This window comes from Anthonomus grandis, chromosome 22, assembly GCF_022605725.1.
Source record: "Anthonomus grandis grandis chromosome 22, icAntGran1.3, whole genome shotgun sequence".
Lineage (NCBI taxonomy): Eukaryota > Metazoa > Arthropoda > Insecta > Coleoptera > Curculionidae > Anthonomus > Anthonomus grandis.
In genome coordinates this window covers 3,911,612-3,929,066 of record NC_065567.1, presented here as the reverse complement: position 1 = coordinate 3,929,066, position 17,455 = coordinate 3,911,612, and the positions used below count along the sequence as shown (strand labels likewise).

Below are 17,455 nucleotides of genomic sequence, written 5' to 3'. Positions count from 1 at the left end.
CTTATTTCAACAAAGACACATGAGAGATCCCAAATTGGTCGGCAGCTAAGCGTAGAGAACTTCCATTTTTGAGCTCTGCATATGCAGATTCATATAAAGATATATCTCGACTTGAACGAGCAGTTTTCGGGACTCTTTTACGGGGCATCTGAAATGAAATAAACTAATTAATTTACTAGATTAATGTCCTAACTAACGAAAGCTGACAAACAAACTAAACACACTACAGACTCGATTACAATTTATTTCATTTTAGAAATGAACGGGGGTCAGTTGAAACGTTACAAACGTCCCCGTTACAACTGACCCCAAACGACTTTTTTAAATAAATGACACCATATTTACTACAAACAAAATGAATTTTAAATTTAAACTAAAGTAAAATAAAACTAAGTTAATGGCCTAACTTATAAAAACCGACAAACTAACCAAATACACATACAGAGTCATTTACACATGCATAAGAAATATAGCAAATACTTACTTTGGATACGTGAAAACGAAAAATCTCGCACTAGGTACGTATACTTTGTTTAATGGCCCGCGGCATACTGCCAGAAAATGGTTGTCGATATTATGGTCTATATTACGCGCGCAATTTGTAGCGGAAGAAAGTTTTGATTACTGTTTCAATTGACCCGTGTTACAATTGACCCCCAGTCTGCCCTAAAGCAGACCTTTCAGCACATATTTTTTGAGTGCGCCCCTTCTCGTCAGGGTCTAATTTCTTCTGACGAGGTTGTATTTAGTCTGCACAACTTTATATGCTTTTTAAACAACACAATACCTCAAAAAGTTAAACCTGTTGTTTATTACTTTTTAATTATTCTCCTACTTAGAAGCTTCATACTTAATGAGTAATTTTGTTCTTTCTTTTTGTATTAGAGACTGATTATTGGGGCTAGTGCGTAAGTTGTATTATTTTACTCCGAACTAAAGGTTCTATAATCAATAATTAGTATTTTATTTTTCTTATGATACACATAATATGGTTTTGGTATATGTCATTATTTATTGTTGTATAATTGGATTAGTAATTAGTTTATAACTATCGCAATTTTTTTATGTTACTGTTTTTAGTTTTTTATGTTAATTAATTTTGCCTCGCTACCTATTTTATAACTGTAATTTTTGTAAACGGTGCTTTATGATTCAGCAGTTTTCTTTATTTTGTTTTTGTTTAAAGATATTTTTCCTTGTAATGCCTGTACTCTATTGCTATAAGTATATATTGTATAACTTTCAAAGCAATAAAATAAAAATCCTATTGTCTATATTACGCGACAAAGAAATGACAAAAGTTGATAGAACGACCGATGTGCTTTCCGAAATCAAAATTAGCCGACTCACTTAATTTCACGCCGCGATCATCATACTACTGGCACAGCATAAAGAAACCAGCAGTCGCACTTCAATAAAAATACATTGGCTTGAATAAGCGAGTTCGGTGCATGTGTACTAACGCAGGCGCGGCATATTTTCTTATAGTAGGGATGCCGCTGACACTCGCTACGGTCCACGCGGCTTTTGCCTTGGCTAGAGCCGGACTTAAACATTTTTTTAGATATTATTATCTTGTAAAATAAAAATACCTACATAGTACAAATATTTATTTTTTAATATTAATAAAGTTCATACATTAACAAAATATTTAAACAAAATAAACATCGCATTTCTACATCTAACAACGACGATATAGAAGAATACGTGCAGGAAGTTAATTAGGTATGTACCATAAATTTAAGAGACCATTCTTTGAGTAATTTTAATCAAAATCACAAAACAAACACACAAAAGTTTTTATAAAAAACGCTACGCTTTGTAAAAACGCTATCAAAATAGTCACTAAGTACGGCGCTGAACTAGGCGATACACCTATGAACACAGTTCGATAAACAGTGAGCTCGGCATCCGGAGAACATGGCTGCGGCATGGCCACAGCATAAAGAAACCAGCAGTCGCACTCCGCTCGAAAATGTAAGCGAACTAATAGCATCCTTAACCATGCCGCAGCCATGTCGGAAACCTTTAGAAATACAGGGTCGGGTAAATAAAAAAAAAGTTGCGTACTTGTGTGCCCAACAATAATCCGTTTTTAGCATATTTTTAATCAGTCTCTCTATGGATATACAGGATGGCAACTATTTTACTACGATGTTGCGCTCGGCCGTAAATATTTTTTTTACTTCAGGGCAAGAATTTGGGCAATTGCTTCTAGCAGAGAAGATTTGATAACAAAGGAGAACCTCCATACTCTTTCTTATAAAATTTGTGGGAGGCATTTTGAAAACAAGATGTTTCTAAACGATTTACACAACAGACTACAAAAAAAATGCAGTGCCCACTTTATTCGCAGCGCTAGAAGGCTCATCTTTAGATTCAACCAGAAAAATATGCCAAGGTAAAAATTTTGAAAAATATTTACATTGAGTATTTTAAACTAATGTTAAACATTTTCTTCAGATTTAGATGAAGCTTTTCCGCATTCATCCGATGTGACCTCTGTTATAACTTTTTCTCCAACGCTAGAAGACACATCTTCGCATTCAATGAAAGAATTATGTCAAGGTAAAAATGTTGAAAATATTTACATGCGATATTTATAATTAACTTTATACATTCAATAAATTCTAGTTGCGATCCTATAGGTTTGAAATCTTGAGTTTAGTTGTGGGATGGGATCGAAGGAATAAAAACAAACGTCACTTTATGTACTGGCCAACGTTTCGCAATAATTTTATTGCTTCATCAGGGCCCTAAGGTAACAAAAAAGACACAATAAAAAAGGGTTATTATATATAAACAAAATTTAACTTTTTGGGGTTATGTTATCATAATTAATTGTCAGTTGAATAATTATTGTCAGTTATGTTAAACCGTTTTTGTTAAAAAAACAATATTTTATATATTCTATGTTACCTGTGTGTCCTGTAAACATGATTTTTTTATGACAAGCAAAATCACACTGTTATGTAAGCAATTTTATCATTTTTTTTTGTTGTGTAATTTTTTTATTTCAAAACTAAGATTTTGTTGTGTTTTTTTTTTTTGTTTTTCTGTTTTTCTGTTTTTTTCTTTTTTGGTGGTATCAACATAACCCCAAAAAGTTAAATTTTGTTTATATATAATAACCCTTTTTTATTGTGTCTTTTTTGTTACCTTAGGGCCCTGATGAAGCAATAAAATTATTGCGAAACGTTGGCCAGTACATAAAGTGACGTTTGTTTTTATTCCTTCGATCCCATCCCACAACTAAACTCAAGATTTCAAACCTATCGGATCGCAACTAGAATTTATTGAAAATTCAATCTGGGTGCAACACACAAGACCTGCAGGCAAGGTAACAAAATGGGTTTCTTTCACGAAGTTAGACAGCTACATGGTGAACACATAGTATCAGATTTGAAACTTTGGGCAACTAACAATCGTAAACTGGCGAGTTATGAAAACCGAAAAAAATTTTTACTTAGATGTCGTAGTAATAATGTTCTACCTAATCATATTCTACAAACCTCAAAATGTTTAGAAAATTTAATGTTAGATAACAGCCCTTTTACTAACAAATTTCATAAAGTTCTACTTAAATTTCAAAAATCCATTATTAACTTAGAAATCGAGCATAGTCACTGGAAATGCAATAAAATTAAACAATCAATTAATACTTTAAAAAATACAGTGCATGGTAATATTTCTAATGAAATGTTCCAAACTTTCTGCAATTTTCAAGATCGTTTTTTTAATATCACTTGCAATAAATTAAAAAATAATCAAATAAAAAAGTTCAAATCTTTACTTAGCAAACAACGTAATGATAGCATGTCCAGTTACAATGTTAATGATAAATGGATTATCAATTTAACAAATATAGACATTCCGAATGATGTAAAATACCTATTAAGTTTAGGAGATAAATTTAATCTTCCTTACCCCACTAACAAAGTGCCAATCGAACAGCTGATCATAGACATTGAATACATTTTTGAAAAATTTGATGAACCAACTAGGATTGACTTACGTAATAGGTGTATAAATATTATTACACACCATATTAAGTCAAACAAATTTTGCAAAAATACTAACAATAATTTCAAGAAAAGTACAAGTAAAACTATACAATTTATACGTAACCATAAAGAGCTTGTAATCACAAAAGCAGATAAGGGAAATTGCACCGTAATCCAAAACAAGTATGACTTTGACCAAAGGATAGTTAATGCTCTCAGTGGTACTGAAACTTATAAAAAATTAAATAAAAATCCTACCATGAACATTCAAAGTAAAACTAACAAAATTATATCACAACTTTTTGATAAAAAAATGATATCGATTGAACAACAAAAATGGTTAAAAATTAATAATGGTGTCGCTCCCAAAATCTATTTTTTACCAAAAATTCATAAATTGGGGACACCACTACGACCCATAGTCTCTTTTACTGGTTCCCCTCTTTACAATTTAACAAAACTTTTGTCCAACATTTTACAACATTTTTTTATAAAAGATGAACGATATGTGAAAAATTCTTTTGATTTCGCTAATTACATTAAAGAGCAAACAGTCCCTGAAGGTTATATTCTTGTATCGTTGGATGTTGTTTCTTTATTTACTAATATACCGGTGGACCTAGTAACAGATATAATCACCCAAAAGTGGCATCTTATCCGGCCTAATACATCGCTAGACCTTGAAACAGTTGTTTTTCTTTTTAATTTTTGTATTGAGAATAATTATTTCCAACATGGTGAAAATTTCTATACCCAAATTTTTGGCCTAGGAATGGGAAACTGCATATCCCCAATATGCTCAGACATTGTAATGGCACAACTACAAGATCAGTGTATTTCTGAACTATCAATTATTATATCAATTATTAAAAAAATAATTAACGACACCGAGAACATTACTCAAAATATTACACGAAACAATGAAAATAATCAATTGGCTTATTTCAAGATTCCTTACATTAACACACTTTCTCATAAAATTAAAAAGACCATACAATCAAAATCTGATGTTATTAAAATCTCAGAAAGAAGTGAAAACTCGGTAAGAAAACATTTCTTTACGAAGCTTAAAACTAAAGACGCCTTTGATTTACATTCTAACATTATTTATAAAATACCTTGCTCTGGGTGTGATGCGTGTTACATTGGTCAGACGGGTAGATATTTGAGGCAGCGCCTATACGAACATGAGTATGATTGTAGGAATTTAGCCCTTAAAAAAAACCCTACTGCTTTAGCTGAGCACAAAATGAATACAGGACACAATGTTAATTTTGGCAAGACTACAATTATGGGCCAACAGCAGCTTTTTAAAAAGAGACTTCTAGCCGAAATGATAAACATAAAAAAACATAATAATGCGGTAAATAAAAGAACGGATATAGACAATCTAAGTTCCTCTTATTTTAATCTAATAGATCAAATCAAAATGTAAACTTTTGGGACTGTTTTGGTTCTTATCACTAAAAAGAATGCGTCTATTGTGTTCTCGCATACCCGGTTTTTTCTGGCTAGATGCTAAATTATTTTTGTACACCGTAGAATCATTTTTAAAACAACTGTCTGTGATACAACCCATCAATTTAAACCGTTTTTGTTAAAAAAACAATATTTTATATATTCTATGTTACCTGTGTGTCCTGTAAACATGATTTTTTATGACAAGCAAAATCACACTGTTATGTAAGCAATTTTATCATTTTTTTTTTGTTGTGTAATTTTTTTATTTCAAATCTAAGATTTTGTTGTGTTTTTTTTTTTTTTGTTTTTCTGTTTTTTTCTTTTTTGGTGGTATCAACATAACCCCAAAAAGTTAAATTTTGTTTATATATAATAACCCTTTTTTATTGTGTCTTTTTTGTTACCTTAGGGCCCTGATGAAGCAATAAAATTATTGCGAAACGTTGGCCAGTACATAAAGTGACGTTTGTTTTTATTCCTTCGATCCCATCCCACAAATAAACTCAATAACTTTATACATGTTATTCAATTTTAGATAAAACTTTACCACAGTCATCCTATGTAGCTTCTGTAGGTACTTTGTTTCCTGCACTAGAAAGCACATCTTCGCATTTAACCAAAGAATTATGCCAAGGTAAACATTTTGAAAAATATTTACATCCGGTATTTGTAACTAACTTTATTCATTTTATTCAGATTTAGTTAAAACCTTCCCACATTCATCTGATGTGGCTTCTGTTAGTAGATCTTGCCTCGTTACTGCGCAATCCCACCAAACTCAATTCAAGAGAAAAAAAAGTTTTATTTGTATAATCCACAGAACATAATAAAAATTGCACAAAAGTCAGTGGCGTATATTTTAGTTGTTGTTAAATTTTAACACCCTGTATATTGAGAACGAAGAATTTCTGGACATATGTTTATATGAACTTTTTGTTTTAAAATTACTCAAAAAATGGTCTCTTAAATTTATGGTACATACCTAATTAACTTCCTGCACGTATTCTTCTATATCGTCGTTGTTAGATGTAGAAATGCGATGTTTATTTTGTTTAAATATTTTGTTAATGTATGAACTTTATTAATATTAAAAAATAAATATTTGTACTATGTAGGTATTTTTATTTTACAAGATAATAATATCTAAAAAAATGTTTAAGTCCGGCTCTAGCCAAGGCAAAAGCCGCGTGGACCGTAGCGAGTGTCAGCGGCATCCCTACTATAAGCAAATATGCCGCGCCTGCGTTAGTACACATGCACCGAACTCGTTTATTCAAGCCAATGTATTTTTATTGAAGTGCGACTGCTGGTTTCTTTATGCTGTGCTACTGGGTTTGCAAAATAGTTCCTGGAACGCTTTCTCACTATATTAGGCGTTCTCAGAAATTTTGTACTGGAGAGTTTACGCATAGATATATTTTATTATTCAGTTCGTTTTTTATGGATGTCTTTGCCCGGAGAAGAGTCTATTTTTAAAGAATTTATATGTGATACAAGTTATTTTTCGTTGACATTTAGAAAAAAATATTTATTTACAACATAGTTACTTTTGTTGTCTTCATTTGTGAATGTAATTTTGCTACCCATTATTTCCCCAATTTTTACAAAAGAGATGATTTTTCTGTATTTGTTATAATCGCACCTGTTTCGTCTTATTATTATTTCATTTTTATCATTGGTTGTGTTTATAGATCGATTAATAACTTCAATTTTTTTATAGTACCTATTAGTAATACCTATAGTAATTATATTTTGTTTTTGTAATACGTTTCTATATTTCTTGTACTACGCCTCCCTATCCACTGACAATTTTTTTAGTAATTGCTGTTTTAGGCTATTCCTATGTTTAATGGATTTAATTAATTCTAAAGAAATCCAAGGTTTAATCCTAGTATAATTTTGTTTAAAAATAAAAGATTTGGTAGAAAAATTTAAGTAATTTTCTAGAACAACCATAAATTCTTGATAAGCAACCTGAGTATCGCTATGACTTGTACAACTTTCCCAGGTCTCTCGAGATAGGTGCCATTTTAATATTTTGTAATCTTTTTTTTTTAATGTGACTTTGTTCCGGCTTAGTAATTAAACAGATTGATGTTTATATCGCCTATAAAAATATCTAAATTATGGATGCGCCAATTTTTTAAGTATTATTCTGTCATTTAAAAATATATCCAAATGTGATTAAGACCCCCTTCATAGCAACAAGTTATGAAAGCATCTACATTGTTTATTTTGGTACATGTTTGAATGCATTTAATTTTAAAGAAATTTATTATGTTTGCTTTATCTGATAATTTATTTTTTATATATACAATTACCCCTTCATTTTTATTAAAGTTAGAATAACTGTAAATCAGTTTAAAATTAGCTAGGTCAAAGAGACTTACCTCATGTTCACCCAAAAGAAAAGTTTCTGACAGTACCAATATATCAAAATTTTCTTGAGCCAATTGATTCAATAAGCACATTTAGTTCATCTAAATTTTTTCTTATACTTTGAACTTTTTTCTGAAACACCTTTAATTTATGATTGCCGCCAGCCAACTCTCTTACCTCCTCAGCCGCCTCTAAATACTGTGTATTAAACTGCTCGCACTATAATATTCGCAAAAAAAAATTAACAAATCAATACTTAATCATGACAAACAAAACCTTTTTGATCGCTTCTTGAGGCGTGCCTTGGTTAATTCTTCTATTACGTAAATTCTTATACCTTTAAGTTTATTTCTATTCTTTAGGACATAATTTTCTTGTTGTAATTAGCAAATTTTAATATTACAGGCCGAGATTTTTCTCCCTTCTCTTCAAATCTTTAGCATTTTACGATATCACCCTTTGTTGTATTAATATTTAACTTTTCGATAAATATTTTTGCCACTTTCTCCCTAATAACCTCATATCTTTGTTCTTTCATACGATAAACGCAAACGTTATTTATTTTTTTGTCTTGGCGAAAACTCCCCACCTGTGCAAAAGTTCTATTCTCAGTCAGGTTTGGTCATAAGTTCTAATTTTTCACCGTTTCTGGCAGAAGTTTTCATTTTTTTTGAAGGGGAAACATCAGAAAGCAACTTATATATAAAAGTTCTATTACATGTTCGTTTAGGTATGTGAAGGATGTTTTCACTATTTAAACTGCTTCTGAAAATGATCTTCAAGAATTTTTAAAACAGCTTAATTCTGTTCATAGGTGCATTAAATTTACCTATGAAAAAGAAAGAATCGTCTATCCTTTTTAGATTTATTGACCAAGAAATCTAATGCAGATTCATTGGAGTTTGAAATTTGTAGAAAGCCTTCAGCAGCTGACAGTGTTATCCCTTTTTCTTCTAACCAAAAATTCGCACCGTTTAATTCACTTTTTCACAGCCTTTTTACGATTGATCTTTTTTCAAATGAATTTCAAAAAGAATTAAAAGCTATTTCAAATTTTCAAAAAACAACGGATATCCTGACAATGTCAATAATTTTATTTATTTTAAATACCTTAATAAATCGTTAAAGAAAAATCTCTTACGTAACTATAATAAAGCCTCCGTATACAGAAGTATTATATATTACGATAAGTTATTCAATCAAGTTACCAAGAGTGATATTCAGGTAATAAATTATGTGATATCGTACTTCTAATAACCTCTGTAAGCACCTGGTTAATACCAAACAGATCAACAGAGCAATACACATCAAGGGTGTCTACAGACTCAAATATTCTCATCCTTAAGTTTGATAGCAATCTTTTTTTAAATCCTTAAATACACACAACCTTCCGACTTTCAGCAAATAAATAATATTCATCTTGAGAAATACTAATAATTCATCCCTCCCCCCTTTTCTGTTTTAACTTACCATTTTATTAATTAATTTCCTTTACAAGTGCCGCAAAATGGGGCGACTTGAAATTATGGAGCGAATTGAATAATTTTTACCTTTTCATAATATAAATATCGCGCCTGCCGTCTAGCGGATCGAATTAGGCGACTATAGTTCAGTTCAGAGATCTATTAGAATCTTTGATGTGCCGCGAATAGTCCGTGTGCCGCTGTTGTTTATATTGTCACTTGACATGCATGTTTAAATCGCAAAATTTTATGTGGAAAGAGTCATAAACTAATATTCATCGTTTAGAATTTAATCATTCCATTAAATAAATAAATGTTTTAAGCATTTTTTTAGGAATTAATACATTTGATTCGTAAAATTTGACTACATGCGCCCCCGTACTATTTTATTAGACCTCTGACCTCAGTCACAGCCACTCAAGCGTAAAAAGTTGCACAGGTCCGGCCTTAAAATTTATTTGTATTTAAAACTTTATTATTAGGGATTTTTGGGTTTAGTTTTATTCGGTTAGAAATTCAGGATAGTTGATAGCAAGATAATATTTAATTTAACTATAAGAGTTAAGTACGTAAAATGAGTTTAACCAAAAATTTTAATCTAATAAGTTTAGTTTTTAGCGCCATCAATGGGCTGTTTATAACAAGTGATGAGAGAGGTGGTAAGAATTACTTATCATATTATAGGCCCATTTATTCTGTGGATTAAGGCATAAAATATTTATTTTTTGACACAAAAGGGTAAAATGTTTTGGTTTGTCTTCAAATTTTATATATTTCATTTTTTTGGGTATTGAGATTTATTTTTACTTGGTTGTGATTATTAATAGGGATTTTGGCTGCCATATTCATTATTGTGAAATTTTACTATTTTTATTTTACGTATTATTATTACATGAAACCCCCATCTCTATATTTAGTACCAACTTCTTTTGATAAAAAGTAATTATGTAGTCAGATTAGTGGAAGTATATTTTTTAAAATAAACTTTTACATTAAAAATCATCTATAATCACTAAATCATTTATAGCTGTCTTTATTTTATGCATGTAAAAGACACAAGTTTTACTTATAAAAAAAACAAACTTTAGATCCTGAATGTAATATTTATTAATTTGTTTGCCTCATATTTAGTTATTGTGCATATTAGGAGAGATTAGATGAAACTTAAAAATTACAAAAATAAATGCTTATACTAAAAACTAAAAATCTTATACAAACACTACATTTTAAGTATACTGGATCCTAAAACTACAGTGAGGATACTAAATACTTTTATAAATTTAACCACTCTTTTGAATCTGGCCCAAAGAGTTAATACAATTTTCTAAATTCTGTTTTTTTGCCTTTGTTCTTTAGCAGTTTCTTCCATTAAGGAAAGAAACAGTTTTTCTGTTGCCACTATGTTGCCACTACTTCATCTCGCACATCAGCATATGGATACTAAAGCATTATATTATGTATACTTTATTGTATCGCTGAAGGACAAACAGGGGCAGTAAGCTGTAAAAAACAAAGTTTTAAACTTGTTTAATTATTAAAAATATGGTTTTTTTACTATGGCAAAAAAGGGACTTTTTTCCAGAGAATGAAGGAAGAAACAGTCTTTATTGTATCGCTGAAGGACAACAGGGGCAGTAAGCTGTAAAGAACAAAACTTTAGACTTGTTTTCTTAATAAAAACAGTGTTTTTCCTACCATAGCAAAAAAGGGTTTTTCCCAGAGAATGGTGGAAGAAGCAGTCCTTATTGTGTCACTGAAGGACGAACAGGGGCAGTAAGCTGTAAAAAATAAAATTTTAAACTTGTTTAATTAATAAAAATATAGTTTTCTTACTATGGCAAAAAAGGGACTTTTTCCCAGAGAATGGATATCATACATCAATCATAAATGTATCATACCATGTTTCGGCTAAATAATATATGGATCTTTCTTCCTCCCAAAATGGTTTAATTTTCTTCAAATATTCTATAAACCACCTGATAATTCCATTACAGCAGCTCTTAAGCTTAAATCCAAGTTTTATCAGATATCTCCGCAAGATTGAGACTGATAAATGTTTGTCCCTTGCCGATAAGGTGTCCTTAACCATCTCTATGGTCAGAACAACCTCATTGTTTTTGTATTTAGAATACACACCTTTCCTTAGCAATTTGGCAATATCCGTGTCAAGTCCCTTTGATTGTCCGGCATCTTTCCTTTTTTTTCTGTCTTTAATCCCTTTTTTTACAGCCATATTGTACTATAGGGTACCCCTGTTAAAAACGCTGTTTTTTGCAAAGCACTACAATCATTTGTGAACTGAGGATCATTCCTTAGATTGTTATAGACATTTAGATAAATTTGTTTGGCGTCTATACTTAAACAATTACATTTTAAAACTGCTTGATTTCCCCTGTAGCTTCTACTTCCCTTGCTTCTTTTTGCTTTCTCAACACTAGAAAATTAACTATCAGAACTATGTAAGTCTAAATCACTGTCCAGATCACTCTTATTGTTTTCATCACAAATGTTATTATCTTTCTTGTGCCCCCCCGGTCTCCATAAGCCCCCATAAACACTTTTCTCTTCATTTGCCCAATTTTCCTGCCTATTATCCCAGGGTCGAAACATTTAAGGTCTTTAGGTATAATACCAAAACAAATCCACAAATAAAAAAACACACTTCCTCACAGTAAAAATCGCAAAAACATTTTCGAAAGCAAAATAAAAAATAGTATAAAACATGGGTTTTTACGTATATTTAAAATGATTTCATAGATAAACAATATAAAATTTTGCCATTTAAACATGTATATCATGCGACAATAAATACGACATAGGCACACGGACTAGTTAGTGCGGCATCTGCGACACATCAAAGATTCTAATAGATCTCTGAACTGGACTTTACTCAGCAGGTTCGAGTATAATTTTGGCGCTTCGACTAAGTGCGTTGTAATTTGTTTCGTATTTCTTGCAAAAATTGGAAAATTATAAATTTATAAATAATGGTTGGTAAGTAGTTGAGCTTTTATAGTTTTAATTTATTTAACTTGATAAAATGCTTGATTATTTTAATAGTTTTATCTTTAGGAACAGACAGAACGTCGGCCATCAAAATGGGGGAAATCTTTTTTTTTAAAGCAGTGCTTTATATAAATCTACATCTGAGTTTTGATTTATAGAGAATTTAAAGAAAATATGATTTAAGTCTATAGTCCCACAGTCACATAAGGGCTTATCTTTCACTTTTTAATTTTGTAGAGATGAGAATTAGTCAGACAATGACCAGCTCGCATTCTAATAACAGTGATAATGTGTCTTCTATCCTTATAATTTAATTTAGAAAACCATTTTTTGTTAGGAAAGATTGACTGTATTTTAGCATAGCTATGCTTTTTTTTGACTAATTACCAAATTCCGTGCTTCTTTAAACCTTATTAAATTTGTTTCTTTTAAAACATTAAGAACATCTTGTATGTCTATAATCATCTTTCTGCGAACGTTTAGACTGGTTCCCATTTTAGCCAGTGTCTCCGCCTCCATATTGCCCGGGATGTTTGCATGGCCCGGAATCCATGCCAGTCGAATTTGATGTCCGTTTTTGTTAGCCATATCTATAAGGTGCCTTGTAGTTAGAATTCATTGTTCTGTTTTGGCCAAAAAAAGGTTACCACTAAGCTTGGATATAGCACTTTTCGAATCGGAAAAAACAATAGCGTTATTCATATTTTTTTAAATTATAGTTTTAACAGCTTCGTGTCCTGCGGTTACTTCTGCTTTGTAAATACTTAGAAAGTCAGGTAGCCTGGATGAAAATTTATAATCTAATTCTGGGATAAAAATTTCATAGCCCACATTGTTACCTTTTTTTTGGCAGCATCAGGAAACACAAAAACACATTGATTTCTCAAGACTATGAATTCTGCTACAAACCTTTATTTTATCATCATATCTGCTTTTTCCAGATTAAGTTTTTTAATTTTAAGAGGATCATTAAATTTAAAGTATCAAAAGGAAATTCATAGCACTGATAAACAAAACCTCTATAGAGCGACTAAATGTGAGGCCTAAATTATTGATATGCGAGTACTAAATATGGGATACATCTGTCATACCAGAATTCTGGGCTAAGTATGATTTTCACACGTATATTATACAATAATTGAGTAATAGGATGATTGGTATTCATTAAAAATTTAAAGACCATTTAAGGGCAAGAAGTTTTCTTGTATAATCCAAATCAACCACCGCTGCTTCCGCTAGTAATGCAGCGCTTGGTGTAGACCTCATGCACCCGAAACAGATGCGTAATCCCTCAAAAAATACTTTATCCAATTTATTAAGTGCTTTAGCACTACATGGTTTTAGATAGATTGAACAAAAATCCAATTGAGACCTAAACGCAAAAAATGCTGTTAATAAAGTGTTTGGATCAGTTCCCTACCTAATTCTACATAAAGCCCTAAGAACATTTAATTTAAAATTTGCACAATTAACAGAATTTTAATTTTCATATAGGGTGATACCTCGGTATTTAGCTTACCTTCTAAAGGGAATGGTTGTATTGTTCCTTACAATAGGTGGGAATATCTTTCCTACCTTTGGTAAACCCAATTGCCTCACATTTATCAATTAAAATAGCTATAGTTTATTCACTTTAAGAAAATCTTTTTTTTTTAATGAAAAGTTAATCCTGTTCACCAATGTATCGACAGAGCTTCCTTTAACAAAGAGTGCAAGATCATCCACATATCCTATTAGAATAACATCCCCCAGGTCCAACTGAAAAATGTCAGAAATGTATAAGTTAAACAACATTGTACTTAAAGGTGAACCCTGCGAGAGTCCTTGTGTAGCCAAGACCGGACCCAAAAAAGATCTATTACTCCTACTGTATAACAGTCTATTTTTTAATAAGTTAAAGATTACCATATGCTGATTTAATGTCTAGAAAGACCGTAATAACGGACTGGATGATTTAACAGACTCAAAAATTAGCGAAGTAAAAAAGGCAGTGTTGTCATAAATACTTCTACCGTTTCGAAATCTTAGCTGATTATTTGAAAATCTAAGTGTATTTTCTATTTGCCAATCTAATCGATTTTTAATCATGATCTCTAAAATTTTAGCACCACATGATGACAAAACAATAGGTCTGTAATTTTACTACAATAACGGATCTTTATTAGGCTTCAACAAACACACTATATTGAATGTTTTCCATGCAAAAGGAATTTTCTCTTCCTCCATAAAAATTTTATTATATATGTTTAGTAGAACTATTTTAGCTTTAGTAGGTAAGTATTTAAACATAAAAATATGATGTATCATCCATACTTGGAGAAGATTTTTTTTTAATTTAATGCATTATTTAGAACATTCATACTAAACAGATGAACATTTTAATTTTCATTTAGGGGTAAGGTCAAAAAATTTGGGTCAATATTTATGACAGACACTTCTTATAATTGATAATTTTAGATCATTACATATTGTCTGATTAAATCTATGTTTTGAGTTAATATTGAACCTTTATTTTTTTGCCATACATAGTTTATGTTTGAATTTCGATTTAGGTATTCACAAAATGTTATAAATTTTTCTTTTTTCCTATTCTTTTTTTTGCTAAAATAAAGTTTTTGACGATTGTGGGATGTTCATTAAATTTTTTATAGCTATTTTCCTATCTTTTGTCCATAGTGAGTACTCCCAGAGATATAATCTTTCCACAATGCGACAGAGCTAATATTATTTAAAATTTTATTATAGTTTAAATTATATTGAGAATCAGATATATTAATCAAAATCTTATCGAGGTAAGCTCCCCAGTCAGCTTTTTAAAATTTTTAATTTTATATAAACTGATAAAATTGTTATCCGATTTATTGCTATATATGTGTTTAAAGGAAATACGTGTGGGAAAATGGTTACTGTTACCACAATCTTGAATTGTAAACCACGCGGCCTTTACAACCAGGGCTCTACTCAAAATTGATAGATCTACAGCACCAGAAACATTACACAATTGAAGTAAAGTTGGAGAGCCATCATTCATAATAATTAACTCATTGTTAAAAATAAAGTCATTGATTAATTTACCCGCCTTATTGGGAGTTGAACTATCCCATGGGTGATGTGGATTTATATCACCCATAATAATTAAATTTTTTGAATTAAGTGATTATCTAGTAAATTATTGCCCTTTTGGGGTCTTGAATTAGGATAAACTAGATTTCCACTATGAACTTTTTGGTCATAGCATTTGTGAATAATTCTTTTTTTCTTAGCATTTTCAGATAATGCTCGTTGATAAGATCTTTTAATGGTGTCACTTTTAAACTGCTGTGCACGTCTTAAGAAGGGTGGAGCGCCATCTTGTTACCAAATCATTAAATTGCGCTCTAAAATAGGCACGTCTTCTAATAGCTCACACAGTGAACTTTGACGAACATTTAAATACCGCTCTGAAGTTAATGTACCTTCATAAATATACGGTCCAATAAAATGTCACCGGCACATATTAAATACACATGCCTACATTATAGTTTAAAAACGCGTTTCCATTATCCATTGGGGATTGTTTTCAGACGAATAATTTGCATTATGTATTAACTATCCCATGATTATGGATATATGGATATTATCTACTTTAACAGTTCAACAGATTTGTAACAAAACTTTGAGACTGTCATGAATTTAAACCCGAAGGGATGCAATAAACTCTAACCTTCGTTAGTAATTAGTAGGGCAAAGTCCTTATACTAGGTCGATTTTAAAAAGGCGATGTTGGTGTTGTCGACGAATTCGCTGAATGGTACTTCTTGTAATAATACATTCTCTTGTGATAGTACGACTGGAAACATGTGGATTTGCTGCATCATAAGCCAACACAGATATAATATTATGACTTATATGAGAGTGTAGGACGATTAGGGAAACGTTCTCGATAAACCATACTTTAGGAAATTTTTTTTTACACTTTTCGTAAACAAGAAGCATATCGACATATTCATTTGGAGTAAAAAGTTGCGGCATCATGCAAGACAATAGCAAAACTAAATAGCGGAAAGATGGGACTAAAATGTGTATGACCTATACAAAAAGACAACTAAACTGAATATTAAAAATAACAGAATACCAAAACAGATATTGCCAATTTAAAGAATGCATGTATTCGGCTATAAAATTTTTTTATAGCATTTAAAAATACCTTATACCTAAATATTTTGTACTGAAGACCAAGTTAAATTATTTGTTTAAAGATTAAAAAATACGCTAGTAATTTTTAACTAGTTTCAATAATGTTTGGAGTGTTATTGGCAAATACTCTGTTATTTTAATGTATTTCTCTGAATAAAAAATACTTTATAGAGTCTGATAATTATGAAACTCATCGAAATGCATTACTCTTGCCTAAAAGATTGGCATTTTCATTTGTAGAAAAAAGTCTTCCCGCACTCCATAACCTGCTTGTTGTTAAGAATGGAAAACTCAAAAAATATTAGTAACGTTTATTTTGTGGGAACATCTAAAAAGAGATTCCGTTGAATCCGTTGACCAGTGAATCCGGCAGTCGACCTAATGCTCGGTTCAGGTGCAGCTAGTAATTTAGTCAGGTGAGTTAAGCCCTCCCCATTTGATTTTTTTTCAAAATGCTAGCGCAGAGACCTTATATCTAGCGCACTCCTTTTAAAAGCTAGCGCATTATTTAAACTTGAAATCTAAGTACTTTGAAATATTATATCCAGTAGTATACCGAAGATTTTAGTGAAATTGGTGAAAAGGGGGCATTTAAAACTGCCACTGTGATTTTTCCACAGAAATTTAAATCGCATGGCATAATTTTGGTAGCAGAATTAAAAAGTAGATAAAATTTACTACTTGTAGAAAAAACCTGAAAACCGCAGTCGGCTATGTTTTTTACTATGAAGCTTTTAAAGTTTAGATTCGCGAGACAAATTCGATGAAATGCTGCTGAAAAAGTAATTTTTTTTCAATATAATCACAATGATCCTACAATGAAAGCACTAGATAACTTTATCAAGCTGCAACTCTAAATATTTAATACATATCGCTAACTCAATATTCTCATTGCCGATCACCAATTGCGGGTAAATAGAAATTTGTAAATATAACTTGTTCTCTGACAATAAATTATTTATTTTA

General features: G+C 30.9%; 1 protein-coding gene and 1 long non-coding RNA gene across 2 annotated transcripts in view; one reads left to right on the top strand and one right to left on the bottom strand.

Annotated features, from left to right (window-relative positions):
* The window catches only part of LOC126749060 (M-phase phosphoprotein 8), a 167,031-nt gene that overhangs the window by 112,533 nt on the left and 37,043 nt on the right, over positions 1-17,455 (bottom strand). The gene's annotated exons all lie outside the window — the stretch shown is intronic.
* LOC126749062 (uncharacterized) lies at positions 2,408-6,577 on the top strand. The gene is made up of 3 exons (XR_007664871.1): positions 2,408-2,568; positions 6,001-6,099; positions 6,162-6,577. It is a non-coding gene; the product is annotated as an uncharacterized LOC126749062 (long non-coding RNA).